A 9,212-nucleotide genomic window follows, 5' to 3' on the forward strand; every position below is an offset into this window, starting at 1 on the left:
ATCATTTTCCACATTGACAGATTTGCCCCCTTGGGAACATTTGGCAATTCTGGAGACATTTCTGTTTGTCACAACTGGCAGAGGGGATGGGCAATGATACTGGTATCTAATTGGTAGAAGCCAGAGATGTGGCTCACACAGTCAAAACATTAACTGGTTTAAAATATCAGTAGTGCCAAGGTTAAGATACTTCGATTTAGTCAATTTAATCTGCAAGAAGGAAGGAGGAAGAAATCAAGTTGGACCCAGGAAAAATGTCTTAAATGAGTTCTGGGGGCATTTTTGGATAATATAGAAAATGAAATCAACATATTAATTTCAATATAGAATCAATGTATCCTACTCCTTATTATCTGCAATGGAAATTTTGATTATCTTATTGCACTTGAAATTCTTGAGATTCCTTACATATTCTGTCTCCAGATTAATCTCTTTCCTTCTTGAATTTCTTTATAGAAAAATGCCTTGTATGTTTCATACCAAAAAAAAAAAAAAAAGACAAAACAAAACAGAAAAACAATTAAAAAAAACAGAGGATATTTATGAATTAGTATTACTTGTAGAAAAATGATAGTAAGTGACATTCTCACTGCTCAAAGCATTAGACCAGTGGGAGGTAATAGAGAAGAGATGTCTTGATCTCTGCCCCTGGTTCTTGGCATAAAGCTCCTAAAATGCTTGTGGTTTCCTAAGTGATGAGAGCCCTAAAGATATCTTTTGCTCTAATGAGATGACTCTGGGTGGGCTCCTGGATGGCTGCTGGATGGGGCTGGTCACCAGAAAACTCAAGCCATCATTAGAAGCTTGGAATCTCTAGCCCCACTCCCCATTATCCCGAGAGGAGAGGGCTAAAAGTGGAGAAGATAACTGATTGCGCCTATGTGAGAAAACCTCCAGAAAAATTCCAATAGTTTGAGGTTTGGAAAACTTGCAGGTTGATGAACATATCCACAGGGATAGAAGCTCCGACTTTTGGGACCTCCAGACCTTGCTCTGAGTCTCTTTTAATCTGGTCATTCTGTATATTTTTTCATATTCTGTAAAAACTGATAACCGTTCCTCTGAGTTCTATGAGACACTTTTAAAAATTAACAGAACCCTAGGAGGCAGACATGGCAACTGCAATTCGTAGCCAAATTAGACAGAATTGTGGGTAATCTGGGGAATCTAGTACTTTCAATGGGGATCTAGTACTTTCAATCGACATCTGATGTGGGAGGCAGTTTTATGGGACTGAACCTTTAATTTGTGGGCTCTGATGCTATCTATAGGGTTTATCCCCTAACAACTAGTGAGTATGTGCTTTGAAGCCAGACAGACTTCAAACATATATTGTTCTGGCCATTTATAACTGCTTGACCTTGGCCAAGCAATTTACCTTCCTCCTATCTGTAAAATGGGACTAAAAATATCCACTTTATAGGATCACATAAGTTAAAGGGCATAAAATGTATCGCATATTGCTTAGAACATAAGCACCCAATAAATGGCTTTTTAAATTTTAGTGTGTTTACATGTGTACTTATCCACCCCTTCCCAAAACCATCCCATAGACATTTTTACTCATCTTTAAATAAGTAGACCCATAACTAAGCTTAGCAGTCAGCAGTGGAAACTACAGGTTAAATGTCCTTATATACTTTCACTGTCCACTTGGGTCTTGAATGCTTCTTATTTCTCATTTCTAAATCTAAGAGTAGCTCCCTTTCTGCTAAGATGACATAGAGTCTTACTTCAAAACACCACCAAATTGTATTTTCTTCTTTCTCAACCGCTTATCTGGTATGAGTCAGTAAAATTCTCTGATGTGTTTTAGAAGCATGTTAGCTGATTTTTACACATAAACCCAGATTGGAAATAAATTACCTTCAAATGGTAATGGAATGGTATTTCCATTGGGACCTGAGAGACGTTATTTTTCAAAGACAGTTTTCCAAAAAGAGATGGTTACCACCTAAAACGTGTTTCAGAGTTAATAGATCAAATTAATACCTCCTTCCTATTTTTTTCAGTGTAAATCAGTAAGATTTCCCGAATGTAACATACATAAGAAAAATCATGCATACATACATAGTAATATATACATGAATGTACACAATAAAAATCAGAGAAAATGAAATTTATGAGAAAAATATGCTAATTATAAATAAAAGTGAACCAGAGGAATTGGGATGTATAAGTTTGCATTGAAGTTGTTTGTATTCATACAATCTAAATTGGATTAAGAAATCAAGGTTAAATAACTTGACCATTTAACCACATTGTATGGATATTGTGAGAGTTTCTTTGATTTGAAATGTTTGGATACTTAATTAAATGACATGTTTAGAAAGCAAAGCCAAATCAGTAATTAATCAATAATACTTAAAAATTCTCATTTGAATAAGAGTTCATCATATTATTACTCACCAATTATTTTTTTCACATAAGAAGAGTTTTTGATCTTCATATTTTAAACTATTACCAAACTCTTAATTCAGGGTGTAAATACCAGCAGAGAGATTCTTTGTGATACTCGTGAAACTGAGTGACACTTGAAATTTTACCAATTGGTACCATGTAGACACCAACCAATGAGCAGTGGTAGTGAATGTGGATGGTACAAAGAATGCCACAGAACGGACACCAGGGTTGGAAATCCAGTAGAGCCCATATTAGCGCATATCGGCTGCACATTAGTCTCCCGGATGGCTTTAAAAATTAAGGCTATTAATATATGTATTCATATTTTGCCTAGACTATCATTCTTAAAAATATTAGGAATATAATAAACTTCATTAGTTTCTGTTGATACATGTTTCATAGAGCCAGAATAAAAAAAAAAAGTTAAATGTCAAAGTAGTGAAGTTTATTGTACGTAGGAATGTAGTAAAATTTCAGAGCTTAACCAACACATTCTTTCTTATCTAATTATCATTATTCTGTTTTAATTGGAAGTTACACAAATGTCAGACATTAAATCTAAGACAAATGTCAAATGGAATCCCACACCTGTACAGTAACATCCCAGGCATCTACATGTATTTTCGCTGATCATTAGCAATTAGTAGCATTTCTCTGTCCATGTAATTGTTCTACTGATCTTTCCCAGGTGATTTTTCAGTACCCTCAATGCATTGGCTTGGAGTTAAAATGCTATTGGCTTTTCATCTTGCAACCATTACATTAGGGTTTAGCCTGACTGAGCTCATTAAAATCGCTGCTGCACACTTGGGCTGTGTTTACCCATGTGAGTAAAGTGGAGCACAGGGCAGCCACTCATAATTCAGGCCCAAGACACTCTTTTGCCTGAAATATTTAAATAGTTGAGACTAAGTGTTTTCTCTGCTTGAATTACAAGGATTACTTTAGTTCTCCACTTCAGTTTCAGTGAAGCAGTCTGAGCCCATTTGATCATGTTGAATGATCTATCTGAGCAGGAATCGTTTGCGAGGGCTGTCATAAAAGGAAGAAACCAGGTAGTTCTTTCTTAGTGCATAGCACGTTGCTGTACTGACTCCCCTTTGACCATCAGTCAGATAAGCAAAAGGAGTCTTATATAGGTTCAGTACTTCACCCTATTGAGATGACAGAGGGGAACCTGGAATTCTAACCCAAGGTTCTAACCTCCTGATCCCAGAGCCCATGCTCCCATGCATACCCTACACTGCTTTTAGGACCAATGCTAAAGAAGCCAGAAAGTAGAGATCGCTTAACATCATCAGTCCCGTTGCTCACGTTGGCCTATTATTGCAATAAAATCATGTTCTCCAGGTACAGTGTTATCTAAGCACAGAACCCAGAACAGAGCTTTTGCCACCATCGCCAGAAACAGAATCGGCCTGAAAATGTCATAATCAGTTACTTGTGATTAGTGCAGTGTGTCACAGCGGTGTAATGAAGTGCACAACAGAGACAGATGTCTAGAACAAGATGCAAACGTTTTCAATAAATAGTACCCATAATTAAATTATCAGACAAAATCAATGATATAAAAATGTCTTTAAAACATAATTGCATTACCTGGTATTTGCATTCTACTTGGACTACCTAGCCCACAGCCATATTCACGCATGCCTGTCCCACCTACTTTGTAACTATTTTGGCACCAACAAAGTGTAATAGCAATGTGTATCCTTAAGTGGTAAAATATTAAATTAGGTTTTTTTTTTCCTTTTCTCAAGACTTTTATACTTGCTGGAGATTAGGTGATTTTTCACCTCATTATCAAGTATGTGTATGTGTGTGTTATTCTCTTAGGATAGATTTTAATAATAATAGTTAGCCTTAATAGAGCCCCTATTACGTACCAGGCGCTGAGTCTATACACCTTGGATATAATAACCGTGTTTCCCCCATACAAGTCAATGAGGTGTTAATATCTACATTTTACAGCCAAGGAAATGAAGCTAGGAGAGGATAAGTAACATGCCCAAGGTCCCTCACCTAGGAAATGGCATTAGAACTCAGATATGAGTCAGGATTAGGATTAGAACTCAGATAATCTGGCTGCACTTATATTATTGCTTAAGAGTTTTATGTGATTCTATTAAAATATAGTTAGAGAAACTTGAATTTATCCTTTGAACTTAATCTTCATTGTCTACTTCTTATGGAATTTTAATTTCTCAAAGAACTTCAGGAGAATGAAAAGACAAAAATTAATTTTGTCTCATTTTAGTTACAAGTGACTTTTTTAACTTCTGAAAAGTATGAGAAAATCCAAGCTACATCATGTATTAACATAAAAAAGACTTTTTTAGAAAACATTTGACCGTAATTATATTAATGTTTAAATATGCTTAAGGAGTACATATAAGTTTACACATAGCATATAAATTCGGTTCATAAAATACACAAAAAATGAAGAAAATTGTAAATAGCAGTTTTAGACTATGCTAGCCATGCATGATAGACCACTTATACTCTGGTTCCAGATCTTCCATGAAGATGTTTGTTTGGCAGTATTAAGATAGTTTTAGTCAGTCACTCAGTAAATCTGTGGTAAGTTTAAAAATAATTTCCAATATGCCATATAATGACAGTTTTCAAATTTTCAGATATCCGTATATCTGTTACCAAAAAAAGGTTGTTTTGTTTTTTCTGAAATGTGGACTCCAGCAACCTTAGCCGCCTAAGCCATTAATGTGGAAATGTTGTGGTTGTAATCACCTGTTCTACATCGGAATGTGGCCTTTATTTCAGAAAACCCAGGGAAGTGCTCCTGTGTCCTGTAATTGGGTCAAAGATGGGAGATTGTGGTTGTGCCTCTGCCTCCCTCTCAGGGATTTGTGATGGATCCGACATTCCTTCCAGATGATCCTAGGCTCATGTTGGGCAGCTCTTGCAGGCAGCTACTACTAACCAACTAGAACCTGCAGGTGACTCGGAGCTGCTTGTCATCCCTATATATTACAAAATAAAAATAAAATAAAGTAGTTAGGTAATGGTAAAAAAAAAAAAAAAATGGCTTCCTTCGTGTTTCACTTTGTAAAAAACTGTAAGTCCATATTTCTGATGAGAACTCAATTATACATTTGTCCCCAGAGAGGATAGCTGTGCAATTAAATCTGATCATATATGAACACTTGCAAATGTCTGCTTTGAATTAGGATCATCTGTTTGCTCATCTTAGATTGCTAATTGCAAGTCTCTTGAAGGCAGAGACCACGTTTTTTCATAATTGTCCTCCCCTACATGTTATTATTTGCAATTAATAATGAAAAATAATTGAATAATTGATTCTCTAATCATTAACATATTCCTTGATCAGTTTTAAAATGTTTTATTTTCTATAAAGTTCTTTGCTGAGATCTTAATAAATATGTGAGCACATCTGGCTTACAAATGAACTAGTATCAATAGCATCTAAAGCCCCCTGAGCCTGACCTTCCCCACTAATGACATCTACAGCAGATGCCCAATTTTGCATATAAATTTAATCTATTACCAGACAGTCCCATTTTCAGTCTTTAGATAATCCAATCTAGTTTAATGTCAAAATTTCAGTCTCTCATTTTTTTTCCCTGTGGCTTGATGGTGACTTCTATTTTTAATGGTTTAGCTAGTCAAGAAATCCATTACAGAGGAAGTTTGATAATCACTTAATGACTGACATGTGATAATGATTGATCCATTCAGTTAAAATATACCGAAACATGTTGTATATAACCTAAGATTTCATATTTTATTTTCAATATGTTACTACCATGTGCTCTCATTTTTCTTGGCTCCTTTTAATTTTTTCGAAGACTGTATTACAGAAGAAGCTTTTTTTACTAGCTCTAACAATTCAGCATTCACTTTCCACATTTCCATAACCTCAATAACACCAAAAGTCATACCTCAAAATTATTACTTTTATCCTTATTTTCTCTCTCTAAAAAAAAAAAAAAAAAAAAAAAGAATTTCTGAGAATCTGTTATCCGGAGCAGATGGGATATGAAGATCACTTTGGTGACGGAGTTTGTTTTGTAAGCTTGCAGCTTTCTTTTTCTTCTCTCTCCCTCTTTTTCTTTCTTTATTCTTTTTTTTTTTTTTCTAATTTAAGTTAATTTGGGAGGTTATTTTTCCCAGTCATTGAAACTGTGATGAGAAGAAATGAGGAAACGACTCATTATGGTCATCACTGTAAACATTTAAGTTGGGTCTCCCTTATATTTCCATGCATTGTTCTTCCAAATCTCTTTTCTTGACATGATTATTCCTCCACAAGTCTCAAAATGTCACAACTCTTTCTGGGAGAAAAAAAAATACTTGTAGGAGAAATAATGGAGGAAAATTGAAGGGTTTTTCTACCCTTTTCTGGTCTGTGCCCTCATAGTTCTGGCTCTCTATTGATATTTTGCAATACTGGATGCCCTGCATTACAGAATTGTCATGAATCACTGGACTCACTTCAGGTTTAAATTCTCCCTTCCTCCTCTGCTCAACCCCCAACCCTTACCCAGATCCTCTATCCTTACAGCTCAGGCCTCACCCGGATTAAGAAAAACAATAGTGGAGAAGGGAATTGCTTTCTTCCCTCTTTCTTCTCTCCTGCCTTTCCTGATTGGGCATTTTCTTGGTCCAACAAGGGCAATCTTTTATAGTGGGTGTTGATGTAACCTGAAAATGCAATTCTTGGAGTGGCCAATTCCCAAATGTAAATGTTTTCCTCTAGGGAAACTTTTATTCATCCCCCCCCCCCCCCCCCCCAGGAATCAGCCCTACTTTTCTCCTTTGGAGGGCTTCTCAACACCTGCTCAGCTAAGTGACATAGTCCCTTGCTACGTATCACTTCATCAGCCCTTTCTCTAACTATATATATCACACAGACTCATGCTGAGGACAGTCTTGGTTGGGGGTTTTCAAGATTCCTCACTTGTGCCCATCTTCCTTGGTCTCTACAGTATCCTAGGAAATTTTTACCCTTTCTGCATATGTCCAGTTGGCTTTCACTTGCCAAGCATCTGTCATCACTGGCAAATACCACAACCTTCTCTCCCTTAGCTTTTTGCCATCCTGTGTCAATCACTGGTCTCTGTGATACCGAAACACTTCAAATTCTCCCCCTATGATTCAAATTGGGAAGTGGAGGAGTCTCTCTTCCTTACCACAGTAGAGTATGGAGATTCATGAGCTCTCTGTTGACTCTCTTCATTCCTGGTCTTCTCTCTCCTGATAAACCTGGCTTTCTTTTCATGAGGTGAAAGAGCATGTGACACTATGGTGACAAATTAGTTTGAGTTCTTTCTTAACATCATAGGGCAATAGGAATACAATATAAAGTTATATATAGCCCCTTTCACACCGTCACGCTGAGCTAGTACCCACGCCTGGAATTGGGCCCCAACCTCAACCACCTGCCGCCTGCCACCTGTCACTGCCTCTGGACCATGGATCCCCACAAAGTGAGCAAGCTTCGGGCCTTCTTGAAAGTGTGTCAGCAGGATCCGAGCATTCCCCCCACCAAGGAAATGCACTTCCTGCAGGAGTGGGTGGAGAGCATGGGGGGTAAAATACCACTTGCTACTCATAAAACTAAATCAAAAGACAATATCAAGGAAGAAAAAACAGGTAGTAAGAAGGTGGAGGAAAACATGAAGACCGATGAACCATCAGGTGAGGAAAGTGATCTAGAAATTGACAATGAAGGTGTGATTCAACCAGATACTGATGCCCCTCAAGAAATGGGAGGTGAAAATGTAGAGATAACTGAGGAAATGATGGATCAGGCAAATGATAAACGAGTGGCTGCCATTGATGTCCTAAATGATGGTGGACTACAGGAAGCCATGGACTTGCTCACAGATGCCATCCAACTGAATCCGTGCTTGGCCATTCTGTATGCTAAGAGAGCCAGTGTCTTCATCAAATTACAGAAGCCAAATGGTGCCACTTGAGACTGTGACAGAGCTATTGAAATAAATCCTGATTCAGCTCAGCCTTAGAAGTTGTGAGGGAAAGCACACAGACTTCTGGGTCATTGGGAAGGAGCAGCACATGATCTTGCCCTTGCTTGTAAACTGGATTATGATGAACATGCTAGTGTAATGTTGAAAGAAGTTCAACCGAGGGCCCAGAAAATTGCTGAACATCGGAGAAAGTATAAACAAAACATGAAGAGCAAGAGATCAAAGAAAGAATAGAAAGGGTTGAGAAGGCTTGGGAAGAACATGAGAGCCCAGAGGCAGGAAGAAGCCAGATGACAACCAGGAGCTCAGTATGGCTCTTTCCAAGGTAGCTTTCCTGGGGGGATGCCTGGGTTGGCAGGGGAGTGACTGGAATGGCAGGAATGCCTGGGTTTAATGAAATTCTTAGTGACCCAGAGGTTCTTGCAGCTCTGTAGGATCCAGAAGTTATGGTGGCCTTCCAGGATGTAGCCCAGAACCCAGTAAACATGTTAAAATATCAGAGCAACCCAAAGGTTATGAATCTTATCAGTAAATTGCCAGCCAAATTTGGAGGTCAAGCATAACGCCCTTCTGACAAATAAAGCCCTAGCTGAAGGAAAAGCAAAAAAATAAAAATAAACAAATCAATAATAAATAAATAAATTTCATATATATGTGTGGAAATTTTAAGCATATATACACTAAACAATAATATAACAAACCTTTACATACTCATGACACTGCTTTAATACATTACCAATATTCTGCTAATTTTGTTTCATCTATACCCCCTCACACTCCTCATCTTCTCACTTGATTACTTTTTTAGGTAAAATATATATACTTTGAAATACCACG

The 9,212-nt window shown here is 37.3% G+C and overlaps 1 pseudogene; it reads left to right on the top strand.

The window, feature by feature from the left end:
* Window positions 1-7,856: 7,856 nt before the first annotated feature.
* On the top strand, window positions 7,857-8,938 carry LOC144318011 (hsc70-interacting protein pseudogene; annotated as a pseudogene).
* The last annotated feature ends 274 nt before the right edge of the window (window positions 8,939-9,212 follow it).

The sequence above is a fragment of the Canis aureus genome, chromosome 8 (genome assembly GCF_053574225.1).
Source record: "Canis aureus isolate CA01 chromosome 8, VMU_Caureus_v.1.0, whole genome shotgun sequence".
Lineage (NCBI taxonomy): Eukaryota > Metazoa > Chordata > Mammalia > Carnivora > Canidae > Canis > Canis aureus.